The sequence below is a fragment of the Cervus elaphus genome, chromosome 12 (assembly GCF_910594005.1).
Source record: "Cervus elaphus chromosome 12, mCerEla1.1, whole genome shotgun sequence".
In the NCBI taxonomy this organism is placed as follows: Eukaryota; Metazoa; Chordata; class Mammalia; order Artiodactyla; family Cervidae; genus Cervus; species Cervus elaphus.
Genome location: NC_057826.1, coordinates 63,958,662 through 63,975,825, shown reverse-complemented (window position 1 = coordinate 63,975,825; position 17,164 = coordinate 63,958,662). Strand labels below are relative to the sequence as shown.

The window sequence follows — 17,164 nt, the reverse complement described above, 5'->3', positions numbered from 1 at the left end:
ACTGTAGGTTTTCCCATAAATGCTCTTTATCATGTGAAAGTGTTAATTCTCCTAGTTGTGTCAGACTCTTTGCGACCCCATAGATCGTAGCCTGCCAGGCTCCTCTGTCCATGGAATTCTCCACGCAAAAATACTGGAGTGGGTTGCCATTCCCTTCTCCAGGAAATCTTCCCCACCCAGGGATCGAACCCTGATCTCCTGCATTGCAGGCAGGTTCTTTACTGTCTGAGTCACCACTTCTGTAAAAGTGAGATTTCTTGGCCTTATCTGAAGACTTAGGAAACTGGATCTCAGCTGCAGCGGTAGGGAATCTGTACTTCTAGGAAGCAGCTCAGACGACAGCCTTAATGGTGTCTGAGGACCTATACTGCCCACTTATGGTTTTTCCAGTAGTCATGTTCGGATGTGAGAGCTGGACAACAAAAAAGGCTGAGGACTGAAAAACTGATGCGTTCTAACTGTGGTGCTGGAGAAGACTCTTGAGAGTCCCTTGGAAGCAGGGAGATCAAGCCAGTCAATCCGAAAGGAAATCAACCCTGAATATGCATTGGAAGGACTGATGCTGAAGCTGAAGCTCTAATGCTTTGGCCACCTGATGAAAAGAGCCGACTCCTTGGTAAAGACTCCGATGCTGGGAAAGATTGAGGGCAGGATAAGGAGGGGGCGGCAGAGGATGAGATGGCTGAATGGCATCACTGACTCAATGGACATGAGTTTGAGTAAGCTCCAGAGTAGGTGAAGCACAAGGACGCCTGGTGTGCTGTAGTCCATGCGGTCGCAGAGTCGGATAGTACCGAGCGACTGAACAACAGGGTTTAAAAGTTCCTGGGCCCAGAAAATGAAACTACTAGTAAACCTAACGATGGCTTAAAATAGTCACGCGGCCTAGCCATAGACTACCTAACGACGAAGTTCCGCTGCTTAAACGCGGAAATAATTTTACACTCTTAAGAAACGAATTAAGAAAGTATTTTTCCCTATTACCTCAAACCTGAGACCCAATCACCGGCAAAAACAAGCCGAAAGAGTGGGGCTAGAGCTATTGATTGACACACATTCCAACCAATCTACAACGGAAGAAGAGCGCGCCTGCGCAAGTTATTATCCAATCTGTACTCAGCATTGGCGGAAGAGGCGGGGCGCCTGGAAACGGCCGCCGCAGGGTTGGCGGACTTGAGAAGGAGCGAAGATGGCGGAGTGAGGCTCGTTGAGGCTATCTGGCCTTTGGGCCAGGGGGCGGGCCGGCCCCCGGGCACTGGAGTGCTTCTGCTGGCCTGTGCGAGGTAAGCTGGGAAGGCTGGGGACGGGGAAACTAGCAGGATATGGCGCGGCCCAAACCATCCCAGGAACAGAGTGCACAGAGCCTGCCCGCACTGGCGCGGGCCTTGGCTGGGCGCTGGTTTCCTTCCGAGCTGCCCTAGGGCGGCCGCCCCCGCTTTTTGAAGGTGTGTTGCACCTCTTCTCAAACCCGTTCCGCCACTGACCTTAGTGCCTTGGCTTTGGCTGTGTTTGTGCTTTCGATTCGTTCCCCAAAGGTTGCACCCACGCTGGTGTATATCTGGCATTCTCTGTGTCGGCCATCAGTTTATCTTTGAAGAATATCTTAGTTTTATTGGTTTGTTTCTGTTCTTCGTCTCACAACTTCGTGCACACTGTTTTGCCTGAGTCTCGGGTCTCAATCGAGGCCGGTCCGAGTTCTGAGTGTTTTGTGTCCCCGTCCCGTTGACCTTGAGATTTGATAGAACAGGTCAGGTTCCCCACCCTCCCACGCCACCCCGCCCGGGGATTTTAATTTGAGTCTGTGTATCGTGTGTGTACTCTTGCTTAACTCTGTTATATCCATTTATTCCCACTACCACCTCTCAAACTTTTTTAAGGTCTGAGAAAGCAGCTTTGTCCTTGTATGACCTGATAGTTGCCTAATGGCGCGTTAGTCTCGGCTGACTAGATGGAATTCACCGTAGTTTTCCAGAGCTGAAAGAGTCAGTGTACAATTTAATTTATATATATATATTTTTATAGAGAGAATGAGGAAGAGTTTGGGGAATTATCATTAGAAAGTAACTTGTTTAATGGGGAGAGGTTACAAAGTGTAATACTCAGGCATTTCTATTCTGTTTTTGTTTAACTTTATGGGATGCGTCTTTTTGTAATTTGGGTTGTTATGACCCCTCACATTCGGTCTTTCAGTTAAATTGTGGGAAGGGTTCCTCTTATTAGGTTTCTGAGTTGGTGAAGTCTGTTTGGAAACTGACACGTTAGGCCCGGTTCAAATGACGTGTCCTTTACAAATGAAGGTGACTGGTACACTTTTTTGCTGGCCCTGGATTTAGCAGAGCTGAAAATACCGGGTGAAGAACTAAAACCTTTCTGTTGCTTTCGTCTGAAGTAGTTTTTTCCTTTCATTTAGGAAAGTAAAGAAAATATGGGGCATAACATTCTTCCTTCCTACCTTACAAACAGGGGAGTGGTCATCTTTACTAAAGCAGAGGTCTTCTGTGGGAGGAGAGGGCCCACAGCATCATCAGATTCTCAAGGGGAACTTTGTTTAAAAACTTGAGAACCACTGTCTCAGGAGTTTTGACATCTTTATAAAATTAATACCAGTGCAGACAGAGAGTAACTTCTTTTCTGATTGTTCCCTCCAAATAGTTTTTATAATGTTTTTAAGACTTATTTGGTTCATTTGAATAATTATGCACATGGATGCATATAGCACAAATAAGGGCTATATCCTTACTGTAATTTTTTTTTTCTTCCCCTTACTGCAGGAAGAACAGTTTCCTTGCCATTTAGGTGCTTTTATATTCATCTCAAAAAGAAAACAAAATGCTGAACTCGGGATTTGGCAAGTGAGTAAAAGTAGCTAATGCTTTCAAATACTGTTAAAGTAGCCCAGAAATAGCTAGACGGGAGTGGAACAAGAAATCATTAGCTTCAACTGAGAATGAATATCACAAGTGACTATATATGTATATTTAAGCTAAATCATTTATTTTCAATAAAAGCAATGTATTAGATATAAAAGAAAATAAAAATTTGATCATTTGCCCAAACCAATAATTTTTATTGGATAAGGAGGAAAGATTTAAGTAGACTGTAGGAGAGGAATTGATAAAATATAAATGTTACTGGGCAAATTTTAGAGTATATTCACTTAAATTTGAATTATAAAGCCTTTTCAGTATACCTTTATTATCTTTTGGTATGAATCTATTCTGAATTTACCACAAAAGTAAAGTACATTATGTTGCTCAAAGAGCATTAAGTGATAGTGCTTTCACAGTAGACAGTAAACTTATGTGCAAATTAGGGTTCACAGCTACTGTATTAGTTTCCTGGGCTATAACAAAGTACTACTAAGTGGGTGACTTGGAGATCAGACATCTAAAATCAAGGTGTTGGCAGGACCATACTCTTCCTGAAGGCACTTGGGAACGATTTGTTCCAGGCCTTTCTTCTAGTTTTTCGTAGTTCTTCAGCTTGTGGCAGCATAACTTCATTCTTCACAGGGCATTCTCCCTGTGTGTGTCTGTGTCCTAAATTCTCCCTTTTATAAGGACACTAATCAGATTAGGGGCCCATTTGGCTTCAGTAGGACTTCATCTTAATTAATTACTTATGCAGTGACCCTGTTTCCACATAAGGTCACATTTTGAGGTACTTGTAAGACAACATATGAACTTGGGGATGACATATGACATAGTTCAACCCATAATGTCTACGTACCTTGATTGTAATATATGAAAACATTCAATGTTCAACTGCTTTAAGGATTAAAATCTTGTATCCCAATTGTATAAGGTGCTTAAGTATAGTCAAACTCATAGAGCCTGACAGTAGAAGGGTGGTTGTCAGGGGCTTCAGGGAGTGGAAATTAAGATTTATTATTTAATCAGTACAGAGTTTCAGTTTTGTGATACGAAGAGTTATAGAGATGGATGGTGGTGATGGTTGCACAATAATGTGAATGTACTTAATGCCATTGAACTGTACACTTAAAAGGGTTAAGATGATAAATTGTATGTTACGTGTATTTTACAATCAAAAAGTGAAAAAAGGTACATGAAAAGTTCCAACTATGTATATTTTAATATTACGAAAAGGAATAAAAACAGAGGAAACAGAATAAGTGCCCTTTAGTTGGTAAGCGTTTTTATCTTATACCTTTAGAGTAAAGGCTTTGTTGCTTGGATTTATAACTTATAATTAAGTCCATGCAAACTGTTGAATAAAAATTCAGCTGAGTTAACTAATTTTAATTGAAGTATAGTTGATTTACAATGTTGTCTTAATGTCTCCTATACAGTAAAGTGACTCAATTATACATATATATACACAGATAAACATTCTTTTTTGTATACTTTTTCCATTATGGTTTATCCCAGGACTTTGAATATAGTTCCTTATGTTAATACAGTAGGACCTTGTTGTCCATCCATTCTGTATATGATAGTTTGCATCTACTAACCCCAAATTCCCACTCCATCCCTCTCCCACCTCAACTCCCCCTTGGCAACCACAAATCTGTTCTCTGTTTATGAGTCTATTTCTGCTTCATAATAGGTTCATCTGTGTCATATTTTAGATTTCACACATCAGTGATATCATACAGTATTTCTCTTTCTGACATCACATAGGATAGTAATCTCTAGTTGCATCCATGTTGCTGCAAATGGCATTATTTCGTTCTTTTTATGGCTGAGTAGTATCCCATTGTATATATGTGCCACATCTTACTCATTCATCTGTTGTTGGACATTTAGGTTGTTTCCACGTCTTGACTATTGTGAATAATGCTGCTGTTAACATAGGGCTGTGTGTGTCTTTTTTAATTATGTCAGCAGAGTAAAGATCACATTGGCTTCATTAAATGATTCATGAGTCAGGCAGCCTCTCATCTAGCAGATAGAAAGGACCTCCACTGAGCTGTAGAAGAGGAAAGGTGGGAATGGGGCAGAAACTAGCAAAAAGTGCATTATTTCAGGGAAGGTCATCCTCCTAAGAGGAACAGAAGGGTTCTGCTGACCAGGCAGTTCCAGACTGACTGGTTAAAGGTTACATTTCTGCAGGAGGTTGAAACTGCAGTTAGGTTAAGTATTAAATCTTGGTTCGGTGATGTGGGGTTAGCACAAGGGACTCCATATTGGACCTGAGTAATAGAAATTTTACATTTGTATAACACATTGATAGCAACCTATAAATCTATAGGGAACTGATAAGCACTTATCAGTGCTTTTGTACTTGTACAAAGTAAGTGCTTTTGTATTTACAAAGTACCTTTAAATTCTGATACAGAATGATCTCTAGTATACTTTAAAGGAAAAAGCAGGGTGCAGAACAAGGTGTATAGTGTACTTTCATTTACAGGGAGGAAATAAATCTACTTAAGCAGATCTATATTAGTATAGTCTATCCATATTTGGGGGCAGAAACTGTCCAACAAACCCTGCATTTGTTTCAAATAAGACACTTTAAAACTTAATTTAAATGACAGTGATACCCACTTTGTTTCTGAACTGTATTCTGAATTTACATAGCAAAATAAGAAAGTACTTAACTCCTATGGTATATCATTCTTCATGTCCTTAGAGGAAGCTAAGTGTATGAGCTATTTATTGATGCATAACTAATTACCCAAAATTTGGTGGATTAAAATAACAGTAAACATTCATTATCTTTCACAGTTTATGTGGGTCAGCAGTTAGGGAGCAGCTTGGATGGTTTCTGGCTTGACGTCTCATAAGGTTATATAGTCAAGATACTAGCTGGGATGGTAGTCATCTGGTCTGATTCTATGGTGGCTCATTCACATGGATAGCAAATTCATGCTGGTGGTGGAAAACCTCAGTTCCTTCCACTATCAGCCTCTTCCAGGGCTGCTTGAGTGTCCTTATGATACAGCAGCTGGCTTACCCCAGAACAAGGCAGAAGCCTCAATCCCACCTCTGACCTTGCCTCAAAGGTTACTCACTCACTTCCTCATTCTTTTGCTCATTGTTTGAACACTAACTAGTATACTGCAATGCAGTTTTGACACTAACCATCTGGAATTAATGCAGACCCCCCACCCCCACAAGTCAAAGGGCATGACCCCCAAGAAAACTGCCCTTACTTTAGATGTCAGCTGTATTTTGAAGGATCCTCAGGACACTTCTACTTCTGACCACTTGGCTGTAGATTCAGGGATTCCGATGACCCTGTCAGAACCAATTTTTGGTTTCATTGGTTTTGCATGTTGTTTTTCTGTTGTCCATTTATCTGAGCTGTAATATTTATTTTTCTCTTCTTGCTGCTTCAGGTTTAGTTTTACTCTTTTTCTAGTTCCTTAATGTATAAAGTCAGGTTGTAGATTTGATACCCTTCTTTAATTTAAGCATTTACAACTATAAATTTCTCAGCACTGCTTTTGCTGCATCCTGTAAGTTTTGGTATATTGTGTTTGTTTTCTTTTGTCTCAGATTTTTCTTTTTTTGACTGCACTATGTCTTCAGTGCACAGGCTTAGTTTCCATGTGACATCTTAGTTCCCTGACCAGGGATTGAACCCATGTCCCCTGCACTGGAAGGTGGATTCTTAATCACTGGACCACCAGGGAAGTTCTTGCCTCAAGATACTTATTCTCAAAGTTCCCTTGTGATTTCTTCTTTGACCCATTGGTTGTGTTAGAGTATGTTGTTTAATTTCCACTGGTTCATTTACCGTAAACTCCAGAGATTGGTGGTCTCCCTCTAGGGACAAGGGGCTGTCAAAATTTTTTATTATACAGTGGTTACATCAACTTTGATTCATTTTTCGAACAGATTATTACAGGGGTTGAATACCAGGGGCAGCAATAAGGGGGGGACCACCTTAGAAGCTACTACATAAAGTCATTCGACTCAGATCCAGCTGGCACAAGAGCTACATTGAAAATTCCTGTTTTATCTTTTCATCCTCTCAAGTCAAATTTTTTAATATAAAAAAATTATTTTTATAAATTAAAAGTAAATTACTTTTTTCCTGTATCATCAGCAACCGTAAACAAGTGAGTTTAGGGACCCAGAAATGCCTAGTAAGGCACCAGCTTTACCGAATGTATGTGTAAGTTTTATAGATCACAGTGTATAGTTGTAGTTTCTTCTAACTCTAGAACCTGTCTATTTAAATTTTAGCTTATGTTGGCTAAGTGTATTTAAGAGTCCTGGTATTCATTCATTTCTTCAACAAAATTTTACTAAGTGGTTCCTATGGGTCACACTATTCTAGGTGCTTGGGGTTTCAGTGAACAAAACAGGTTCCTTCCTGGTGGAGTTTTCATTTTAGGACATATGACAAACTTATGGAGGTTGCCATAAGTTTGTTTTCTATGTGAGTCAGTTTCTGTTTTATAAACACATTCTTAAATCATTTTTTTAGATTCCACATGTAAGTGATATCATATGATACTTGTCTTTCTCTTACTTCACCTAATATGACATCTCTAGGTTCATCCATGTAGCTGCAATAGCATTAAGGAAAAGGCACATTAAAAAAAAAAAGCTTCTTTAGTACTTGCTTGATTTACATAGAATTCTTTCAGCGTATTTATTTGTAGAAAGAACTAGTTTCCCCCTTCAACATTACTACCAATTAGAATTGAACTACAGAAGAGTCCAGTGGCTGGTACAAACCTTGAACTTGCCAGATTAAGTTTCTGTAATGAAATAGCTCTGTTCTCCACATCATTCTAAAGGCCTGTCTGTGGATCTTCTCAGGTCTTCCTCTCATTTCCTCTGCTGCAGTTATACCAAAGGCAAGTTCTGTCGTTCTTTTCCTTCTGTTTGATTCTGAATTAATTTACATTTGCCTTTTGTAGGTTTTAAATCAGAACTGTCAGCAGTCTTGTCTAGTTCAGTTTGGAATTGAGGTTTTTGTTGTTGTTTAATCTGTGTTGCATACTAAAAATGGAGGGCTGGGAAGACTGGTTAGCTAGTCACCATTGGCCATTTTTGTAAGCTTAAGTAATTTATTTAAGCTTTTGATATGCATTTGTAACTTATTATTTTATATACACATGTACATAAAATTTTGACTTCTCAGATGGTGCTAGTAATAAAGAATCCACCTGCCAATGCAGGAGATGCAAGAGACATGGGTTCAACCCCTGGATCGCAACATCCCCTGGAGTAGGAAATGGCAACCCACTCTAGTACTCTTGCCTGGAGAATCCCATGGACCCTGGTGGGCTGCAGTCCATGGGGTCACAAAGAGTCAAGCATGACTAGCACACTCACACATAGATAAAATTTATCATCTTAACTGTATTTAAATGTGCAATTCAATGGCATTAAGTATATTCACATTGTTGTGCAACCATTACCACTGTCTTTTTCCAGAATTTACTCACCATCCCAAACTCAATACCCTGGTCAATAACTCCCCACTCCCCCAATCCCCCTAGTTCCTAGTAACCTCTATTCCACTTGCTTTCTCTCTGAATTTGCCTCATCTAGGTACCTCATGTAAGTGGACTTTATACAGTATTTTTCCTTTTTTGTCTGATTTACTTCTGCAAATATTTGCAATTGTTATGTTCAATAGTAATGAACTGCTGATGCTTTTACATGCTTGCATTGGGTGATCATGGTACAGTACATACTGTTTTACCTGTGGTTATAGTTTACAAACTTTTTATTGTTCACTCTTAGTCTTAGGTAGTTGAAGATAATTCTGAGTAAGATGATACACATGGTTTTGCCTATTAAGTATTTAAACATTACCATTGAAATACAGTACCACTTTTAAACACAGATGTTTTACATAGAATCATTTCATGGCTGTTAAAAACTTGGAATATATTACTGATGTTTAACATGAAATTGACATGTATATCTCATTTTATATAATACTAGTTTTTATATAAATCTTTTTGTATATATGTACATATTTTTTCTGGCTATTGCTTCTGCTTTTCTGATAATACTGAATTTGGTGGTGTGGTTAGATATTTTCTTTTAAACAATATGCAATCCAAGCAGTTTTTTTTTTTCCTGTGTTTTTAAATATTACTTTGAAAAAGTAAGGTCTTGTAGAAGTATCTATCTTAATCCTTCTGGTTTTTAATTTATTTTGTATTTCCAGGTATTTCTACATTGTCTCCTGGAGTGGGGTAGTCCTACTTCTTTTATCCGGTCACCTTCCCTATTGAAATGTGGATATCTCTTCTCTACACTTTACCTCCATGATTTGGATTGGAAAAGGCTGCTTTTCTTTTTGTTCCACCACTCAGATTCAACACAGAGAAGCTCCTGGGGTGCAGTCATCCTGCCAGGTTCTTTTGGAAGAAAGAAGCAGCTGACATGTATCTTCAGCTGTTATTTGCTTAATCACAAAGAAATTATTTCAAAAGCTGAAGGCTGATGTCTGGTTTGAAACAGATGCTTTGATGGTGATGTTTGTGAATTATTTACCTTTTGTTCCAAACAAGAAGACTGAATATAAATAGTAGGACATCAGGGTTTTGGGTTTTTTTAACGTCTTCCAGTTTTAACCATTATCATGATAAGCACAGTTGAGACTTGGCAACAGTAAATTCCAGATATATGTTCTAATTTGAAGTGAAAGAGATGCTTAAAGAGATGGCTTACATATGTATCTAAATCCTGGCTTATCCTTTGACATGGATTTACTAGGTAAGAACAAAGGTACCATTTTGCAATAAAACCTTTGATGTGATAAAGAAGTAAAAAGACAAGATATCACAAGGTTACTTTCATATGTGAATAAACCATCACAAACCTATAAATAGCTATTTTTACATATGTAAGTCCACAGTTTGGGATGATAAGAGGAATTTCTCTCCTGGAGAAGGAAGCTGTGGTTGACTTCATTCTCGGAAATCTTTGGATATTTGGTATTTTTAAATGTTTTTTCATTCATCTAAGGAATGACCACATTGTGCAGATGCTAACCTTATGAATGCATGCTTGGGTTTAGTGAAAGATTGGTAAAAGGAAACAACAGTTTTGACTCCAGTGATGGAACCCTCTTCACCTCTGTAGCATGAGAGACCTACTCTATTACAAAGTGTTTCATTCTTTTTTGTGGAGTCTTATATAGCGCTTGAGACTCGGTTTTACATGCTGCTAAGGCTGAAAGAAAAGTGGCATAAGTGGATTTTCTCTTCAGAGGATGTGATGGACCCTACAGTATGGCCTGCCTCAGCTATGGACATAGAGGAGTGGAGGAAAAAAGGAGGACAGTTTCCGTATTACTCCTTTCTCTTAGGAAAAAGAAGTGAAAATGCTTTATGCAGCTCCGTCTGAGTTTATGGCATTTCACATTCTTACAGCTGTTTTTTGTAAAAGCATAAATAATTTTCTTCCTTTGACCCAAGATGCGTTCTTGGGTATTTGATTTGTTTTTCTAGGCAATAGGTGTAATGTTTGACTGAAAAGGCTTGGACTCAGGTAACTTTCTCCAGTTGGAACTGAACTTTCTTATCAGAGAATGGACCTCAGAAGAAATGTACCCAAACGTGATTGGTTCAGTGTAGATTTAGAAAAATTCAGAGTCTGAAAAAAGGGGGAAAAAAAACCCCCTCAAACAGGAAAAATAATTCCAATAAGAAAAGTAATGCACTTCCTTTCTGTTAAAACATATATTACCTGATGAAGTCTATAGGGTAAAGCTGTCCTTGCTTCCAAATCAACAGAGAACCATTGTATGAATTGCCAGGTCTTTGCATAAGAAGGAAACCTTTTATAATAAGTCTTTGTGAGTAGAGAAAGAATTTAAAGCTGCTTTGATGAAATTAAGATCAAATCATGTTAGATCATCTCTGTGATATAGGGAATGTTTGCCCAGGGCCATACGTGCTGTGCTGCTGAAATCTTGGGAAATATTTATCAGAATTTGAGAGTGATCAAAATAGCCAAAAGTGGAAAATAATTAAGCATTCTTAATCATTAGTTAAATTGGTCAGCTAGTTTGCATTGACATAAAACATTTTGGCAAAATAATTAATATAGATACAATATAATTTCCTTTAATTGTGAACAATTAGTGGTAAAGCATAGTCAAAGTAGCTTAGATAAAGGTAACTTAAATTTTTCTCTTAGTAACTTCTCAGCCATTTCCTGATGTTTTCTCTCAGTATTTTGGAATTGTTAAAAACAGTGTAGGAATGCTTTTAGCAATGGAACCTGCCTATATGAGTCCCATTGGCATGTTGAAAATATCACATTTGTCTGTTAAACCCATCTTCCCCATTTTTTTTCTTTTTTGGCAAGAATCGTTTGGCAGGGTATAGAAGAGACGTGTACCAGCAGCACCAGTGAAACTGTCTCTTTCCCACTTGTTTAAATATGTGTGTGTGTATCAGACTCATCTTCTCAAGTTGCTTTACATATTTTCATTTCACAGCTTAGGAGACCACTGCTTAATGCTTTCTTTCAAATTGTTTCTGCATCTTCCATGATTTTCATCAGATGGCATTTAACAAAATGAATATATGCCAGTTGTACTTGCCCAGTGTTTACTTATTGCATCTACATTCTTTTCCCTGATGTATTTTGTTCCACTTCATGACGGCAAAAGATGTAATTTTAGGCGGGACTGTGCCTCAGTCTGTAGCTGTGCCTACTTCCTTTACTTTGCTCATGCGTGTTAGCTGGCATTTTTTTCTTTTAAAAAGTTGAACAAAAACGGGATATGTGCAATAGAAATATATATATGTATATTTTTTTTCTAAATACTTGTGGACAAATGTTACAAGTTGTTTAAGAACAACAAAATCACCAATGTCTTCCATTCTGAGACGTGTATAGTTTTGTAAGCATTAGTGCTTGGTAGCATATGTAGTGCCATGTTAGGGGTTAGTGCATGAGCCTAGTGATACTTTAAACTTCAGGATGAATTACAGAAAATAATTAATAGTGTAAAAAGATTGGGAAATCTAGACCTTTTGTTTTTCCATAAATATCTGAATCTGTGATATTCTCCCTGGGGAAAAGAGATTAAAGCCGAAAGTACTCATTTAGGAATAGAAATGTGGGGTTACAACATGAGATACTGTCTTTAAGGATATTTAAGCTTTCCATTGGGTAGCTGGAAAGCAGTTGCCTTTGTGTCTTTATGAAACCTTACATCAAAATGAGGCCCTATTTCATGATTTGGCTTTGCTCTCAAGTTTGAAGTGAGATTGTTCTTACACTGTTTTCACATTGTATGTCTGGTAGGTTTATTGTTTTCCCACTCCTTTTGCATCAGATTATATTTTGCATGTTACCAAGATTCTGTGTTTATTGCTTAAGTGACTTTTTCTAATCTGCAGGCCATTTATGCTTCCATCTGCAGTATGCTACATGTTAACAGAACAACACTGATCAGTAGTTCAGAGTGTCCTAGATGAATTTCTCATGGGTTTTTCCTGTTTCCAAATCTGCTGAATTGTTTATTGATGGGATTCCAGACCTTTTCATGAGAATTGGAAGTGTAGCTAAATGGAGCCTTATCTAGGCTGCCATGTATTAACTCTCTGCTTGGTTATAGTAATTGCCTCAGGCAGCTTTCACTTTTTTCTGCTTTCCTCGTAGAAATAAAAGTTTGTTTTGTTCTGAAAGCATAGCTTTCTGTAGAAAAGAAATTCCTACCTCTAAAAGCTTTCTTGAGAACTTGGAAATGGCAGTTTTCTGGGGTGGTTTTTAGATCTCAGGAGAGTTCAGGATAGACACAGATTCTACAGTTAGTATGATATGAAATGCAAAACATTTTTAATGTGGTGTGACACGTGCAGAAGCAGGCTTAAACAAATAGACTCTTGGGCAGCAGATCTCCAGGGACCCAGGTTTAGATTCTTAGATTGTACTTAAAGTGGTTGTACTCTTGTTTCAAGTAGTTGAGTGCCTGGGAGAATCCACTTCTGAAAAGCATTGAAACGTTTTTAAAAATACCTCTGAAAAGGTAATGAATGCAAAAAGCAGAATATATAGGAAAGAATATTTCCTATTGCAAAAAAAAAAAAAAAAAAGCCATAAAACAAGCTGATAATTTTCATGAGGTAGAATTTCAGTAGCAATAACAGTTTTGCATGTATAATAAGTTGCATTAGCAAGGTTGTACAATAGACTACTACTTGAGTTTGAGACTCTGCGATCAACAGAATTCCATGAAAGGAAAAAGATGTTCTAGATAGAATGTATAAATGTACTTTTAAAAAAAAAACTATGAATGTGCATGAATATATCATTATGTGAGAAATAGCAACTTTTGTGTAAGTCAAAGTTTAAATACTTTACTTGGTTGCCAGAGCAGAGGGTTAAAGCCTCATTAAATTTACCTTACCTGATGCTTAACCTGCTTTGTCACCTCATCTTTCTCCAGTAGTTTCCTGGGTATATTTTTTTAAAGAGAGAAAAGTTTGTTGTGTGTATATATTTATGGTTTAAAAAACAAACCAAGAGCTTGGATAACTGGCTTTTCCTCATGCCTATTAGTGTAGGGGAGTTAGGATTTAAAGGTGTTAAGCAAAAGGATTGAAAGGAATGGCCAAAGACAGTACATCATCTAATGTAGATGTGCCAAGGCCTGTGGTCTGTTGACACCTTATTTTAACAGGAACCTAGCAAACTAGTTTCTTGATCTGAAGAATAACACAGCTCTCACATCTGGATGTAACGGTGTAACAAAGGCGACTACTTTTACCTCATGTTCACCTTGGCCATTTAGTACCTTGAAGATACCCAAAAAGAGTGTGTTCCCTTGTTTCCCAGGGGAAGAAGCTGAAAGGTAAATAGAGTGGGTCTAAGAAATAGTGCCTCTTGAATACTAAATTCTTAAATGGCAACTCCAAAGGATAGAGAAAAGGCTATCTTAAATGATTGTAGCTCCTCTTTATATGTCCTATGCCTTCAGTTGGTGTTAGAGGCATTGGAATAACCAAGCAATATTCAGACATCTGCACGATCATGAGGACACCACTGCATATTACAGTGATGTCGACAGTTTAGTTAATTAGAACAATTAAAATATTACCCTCAACAGCCACATTAATAGTTCTAAATGCTCAAATGTGCTCTTAAGTTTTTGTGGTCTCAAATTATGGTTGATTATTTTTCAATATTGTGATCCCATGTTGACTCTTTATGTACCTGTGATATGCAAAATATGAAGAGACCCTTGGCCTCCAGGAGTTTACATTCTCATGGTGCTGCTGGTACAAGCAAATTGCTTCTAGTTTATTCAGAACATTGCTTGGCTGTTAATTATACCATGTTAGGAAGGATTCCTTGGCCAACAGTTTTCAAAAGCAGAGGGCTATGCTAAACTTCAGGGCATTGATTTTTGAGTTTACATTGTATTAGCTCTGCTGTTCATAAACTCCTTTTCCCCAGGGAGCTGTGCAGGTATGCTCATTAATGTGAATCAGAAACCATTCTGCCTAAGAGCATTTTCATCATCTGTACCACCTATGCTCTTCTATGCCATCACTGTCAGTAAATGGCCAAGAAAATTTAACTGCTCCAGAGGACATCTGTCAGTACTCTTTTCCCAAATTTTTACATTATTCTCTACCCGAAAGGACCAGAATTTGCAATTAAGCCTTTTATAACTGAATAGTGGTCCTAATTTTAACCTTTTTGTCTGTGACTTTTGTAACTCTATTCTGAAGCAGCATTGTGATAGATGTGGAGCAGCTGCCTGCATTTCTAAGCAATCACTTTATTAACCTATATTTTCAGTTGAAACTGCATGTATCCTTGTAATTTTCCCTAATTCCTCTTAGTCAAAGAGTTTACTCTGCATGTTTATTAAAACTGGGTCTGGATGAAAGTATGAGCAATAGTGGCAGGCCCATAACTCTTAAGAGTATAATCCTAATGCATGGTTGAAAATGTATAGTGTTAATGTGGTTACTAGTAATTATATATATCCATTTATTAGTAATGAAGCAATAGACTTAAACCACTATCTTGAATTATTGTTTGGATCATTAGTTTTCATTTTCTAAGACTCTTTCTTCCATTGAAAATGGGAGCTAGAAGATAAACAGGGGCAACCACAAGACATTCAGACTGTCAGGAATAGAGCATAACAGTGCTCACCCTCTAACCTCTCGCCTGCTTCCATTAGTCCCCAAGCATGTTTAAAAACAAAAGGCACAAACTAAGCATGTTGAATAAACAAACAAGCTGCTGTGGTTCTATTCAGGTGCAGAGTTTCAGAAAGTGTATGGAGTGCCAGTGTGGAAGATGTAATCAGGAATGGGATTTGTCTGATAACCAGTCTCATTTCCAAATCATGCTAGTGTTTATAGTTCCTAAGGACAAGAATTAAAATACTCTTCATTATAAAAAAAATAGTTTATGTGGCTTAAGTTTGGATCTCTTTAAGACTAGAATCTTGAAAGTGAATAGAAACAATAATGCACATATTTCAGACATTCCAGGATTTTCAGGTAACTGGGCAGCTCTTTGGATGGTACTGCTGTTAACCCAGCCATAAGAGTTCCTTCCAGCAAAGGAGCCCTTTACATTTTATGGAAATAGTCCTTAAAATATACACACATCTGTGGTTTGGTTTCTCTGTTGTTCCTGTAATTCAAATTTTCAAAGAAAAGTTTTATAGCCAGAGTTTTATCCTTAATATTTTGGTTAGACTTCATAATTGGTTGCCTAAAGTTTTTTTTATGCCAGGTAAAAAGGAGCAATTTTTCCCATTCTGAAGAAAAATCTTGTCACTTATTTTCTTGATGTAGAAAATAGACCAGTTTATTGTGATAGCCTACAATTTTTTGAGATGATTTCTGATTTTGAAATAACCCCTGTAAGAACATGTGATCATGACAAATGTACAAATAGGATTCATTGTATCTGAAAGAGGCCTAAGTAGAAGAGAATTCAGGATTAGACTGGTTTTCACTAGGCACCATCCAGTTTCATGTTCTGTGATTGAAAAATATTTTTTCCAAAATTATTTCAACCTGATTTTAATCTTTGCTGTGGGATTTGATTCCAAATACCTTTGGATAACTTTCCAGTAGTTAAAAATTGAATTACTAATAGTCATTTTACTCAGTTCAGGAAGTGAAATGTCATATCCCATATGTAAAGTTTCTCTTTGATACTTACCAGTAACAGGTCTGCCAAACAAACTAGTAAAGATTGAAGGACAGAGTTTCTCTAATCTGTTTCCATTGTTCCTCTAGGGCATATTAAAATGTTAATATTAGAAATCCAAACATCACAGATTTCTTTAGGAACTCATACTTCTAAACCTTCAAGTCAGAATAGATATGTTAAGGTTAGAATTTTCAAAAGATTTTGTCTCCTTTGGTGATGCTATGCCACACCAAAGATTAAAATGTTTCTCTCCCAGGGATAAGTATTCTGGCAATAAATTATCATCAGTCCTTAAGCAACAGTAATGTTTTGACCCTTAAGACCATGTATCACTGGTAATTTTAAAAGATTCATATTAGAATAACCTTCACATAGACTTACTTCAGTAGCTTGTTTTTACTTACTGTTCAGCATCTTCTCCCTCCCATGGTATATAAGATAATGTTACAAGACTTTCATTGACTGTTTGGAGTTTTACAAAAGGCCGCTTGCTTTCTAATCTATGCATCTTTGGGACTGTAGATGAAATTTTATTCTTTGCTGTAAGAAGGAACTGCTGTGAGTTAGAAGCTCTGCACCTGTGTACATATATATTTTGGCAATAAAGCAGCATGAGCTGAGAATGCACTCAAGTTTCACTCTGTTATTATTTGGAATGGGTAATTGTAATGACGCAGTACATTATGGAGACTGAAGAAGGGGTCTATTCACAGACCTGTGCTGAGGCAGGCTCCAGATGGCAAAGAAAACAGAGGACCTGGGTTTCTTAACATCAACTTGTAGCAGTTTCTGGTGTAGTTCAAGGAAAAAACAGGTAACCGTATCAATAAAGAGGCACCACATTTAAAGTATGCCCTTATGCCATCCCCCTTTTTAACCTAAATTTAGGGCAAACTTTATGCTAGGTCTAGGAGCAAATGTGTAGTTTCTGGTAAGGAAAAAGTGAGCAAAGTCCAGTAATGATAAAATTATTGCAGATAATCCATCCTATCTGAAATATATAAAACATTTAAGATGCTTTTATATTTAACTTTAAAAAGTTAAATAGAGGTTTTAACACTAAGATAGCTCCTAAGTTCAGG

The 17,164-nt window shown here is 37.5% G+C and overlaps 1 long non-coding RNA gene across 2 annotated transcripts; it reads left to right on the top strand.

Moving 5' to 3' along the window:
• The first annotated feature begins 1,137 nt into the window (after window positions 1–1,137).
• On the top strand, window positions 1,138–16,709 carry LOC122704459. 2 transcript variants are annotated; one of them, XR_006343860.1, is made up of 3 exons: window positions 1,138–1,283; window positions 2,772–2,852; window positions 9,103–16,709. It is a non-coding gene; the product is annotated as an uncharacterized LOC122704459 (long non-coding RNA). The 2 variants fall into 2 exon arrangements; XR_006343861.1 differs by lacking the exon at window positions 1,138–1,283 and adding an exon at window positions 1,427–1,445.
• The last annotated feature ends 455 nt before the right edge of the window (window positions 16,710–17,164 follow it).